Source organism: Salminus brasiliensis, chromosome 2, assembly GCF_030463535.1.
Source record: "Salminus brasiliensis chromosome 2, fSalBra1.hap2, whole genome shotgun sequence".
Classification (NCBI taxonomy): domain Eukaryota; kingdom Metazoa; phylum Chordata; class Actinopteri; order Characiformes; family Bryconidae; genus Salminus; species Salminus brasiliensis.
In genome coordinates, this window is record NC_132879.1 from 32,777,511 (window position 1) to 32,779,486 (window position 1,976).

Sequence of the window (1,976 nt, forward strand, 5' to 3'; positions counted from 1 at the left end):
ACAGTCCCTTACTGGTAGCTGACAGTGAACCTGCACCCCAAGCTCGTCTGGCTTCTCCAACCAAACTGAGACCCAGGCTAGCACGGCTGCTCTGCACTCTGAGCTCACTAACTATCAGACTGAAAGTTAGGATGGTTACTCAAACATACTCTGCTAAATGTGTTAGTAAACGGCATTAAAAGGTCTAACAGACTCTTCTTGTAAGTAATAACAGTGTATTTTACTCCAGAATCCTCAGAGCAAAACTATTTTCCTGCTGTACTTCTGCTGTTTTTCAGCCCTCTCTCCCTGGAGCCCCGCCCCTCTCTCTCAGGAACCAATTGAATACACTGAAAGCGTGTGATCCTGCTAAACTATCCAATTAGAAAGAAGATACAGGAAAACTGACAGATCCACATAACGTTGTAGTGCACTGAGCACATGTTCACCCTGTTCATTTCAACCAAACTCTGGAGCTTCTTTTTTCTCCTTTTTTCAATGATAGACTTCCTTTAACCATTACATGAACGTACAGACTATTAAAACATTAGTTTCCTCACCTTTGCCAACTATATTTTACAAAAGAACCACAAAGATTTTAACACTATTGCTGAATGAAACAAAAAATAATAATTTCACAAAAAATATTAGTTATTTTTATTGACCTTTTTTCCCCTTTTTTCTTTGTGCTGTTTACAACATGCCACGGCTTTTAAGTGCTTCATATTTTACTAACTGTGTTTTCTTGCTGCAATTTTCTTAAAATGTCCTTGTACAATAGTAGTATGTGGGTATAACGCAATTCGGAAAGTAATTCAGAAAGTAATTGTGATAAACTGGTTACGACTCTTGAAATCTTCAGTAAAGTCGATGTACATATATAGTTCTGAGAAGGTCTGTATTATTTTGCAGAGGCAGTATCATAGCTTGTGAGTTTAATCTGAGGTGTGATCATTGCTTGTTGAAAACTTTACCCACTATCCGACCAGGATGATTTGAAATATAGTCAACTATGGCCATTTTTTGTTAGTGTTAGTTAAGAATAAGCTTGAATGTTTTTTTCAGTGCTTTTTGTTGTAGTCAGTTTGGTTTTAGATTGTGTGGGTATTAAGTTTACGTTCAGCTTTTTTCCACTTTCTAGCACTTATTTTTATATCTGTTTAGTCATTTACTGCGTCATATGCTTACTAACTGCTTTTCCATTGTGTTTACAGTCTATTCCCACAGGTATATCAACAAACTAAACAAAAAGCCCAGTAGCAGTTTACCCCTACAACCAGCTTTATTTCAGTGCCCAAATCAACTGCAAGCGGGAAGTCCCTGCTTTTTATGGCTGCTGCTGCTTTTTGACTGTATGAAGTGTGGCATGTTTAGTCTAGAGCCTTTTTCCACCGCTAGTGATAATGATAGTGTTTGTACTGAATGTGAGCTAGTTCACTCTTTGGTGGTTAAAGTGGAGCAGTTAGAGGTGAGCATCACGGCTTTACTAAAGGATAGAGAGCCAGAGTCACTGACAGCAGCCCCGGATGCTTTAGGGAGAGCTAGCACCCCCCTCCACTCCGGAGTTAGCTAAGCTAAGGCTAATGCTAGCGCTAAGACCAAAGCTAGCCCACCAGAACACCAAACAGGTTTACCCCTCAGTGAAACACCCGCTGAGGAGCCTGTTCAGCGTACTCTGCTCAGAGGAGACTCTGTTATCTGACACGTGAAGATAGCTCGTCCTTTAGAGGCTCCAGCAGAACTGTTAGCTGTTTACCAGGAGCCAGAGCGCCGGACATTAGCGCCCACCTTAAGCAGGTAGCAAACAGGAGATATTCGAGGGTAGTTATTCATGTAGGGGCAACGATATTCATCTGCGGCAGTCAGAAGTAAGTAAGGATAACATTAAAGAGGGGGTTAAACTGGTCCAGACAATGTCTGATGTGGTCATTTGCTCTGGCCTTATCCCAATGAGGCGCGGCTCTGAGTCTTACAGCCGACTCACAGCGCTAAATCAC

The 1,976-nt window shown here is 41.4% G+C and overlaps 1 non-coding gene across 1 annotated transcript; it reads left to right on the forward strand.

Annotated features, from left to right (window-relative positions):
* Positions 1 to 879: 879 nt before the first annotated feature.
* On the forward strand, positions 880 to 1,021 carry LOC140550465 (U4 spliceosomal RNA). Its single transcript, XR_011979163.1, has one exon. It is a non-coding gene; the product is annotated as a U4 spliceosomal RNA (small nuclear RNA).
* The last annotated feature ends 955 nt before the right edge of the window (positions 1,022 to 1,976 follow it).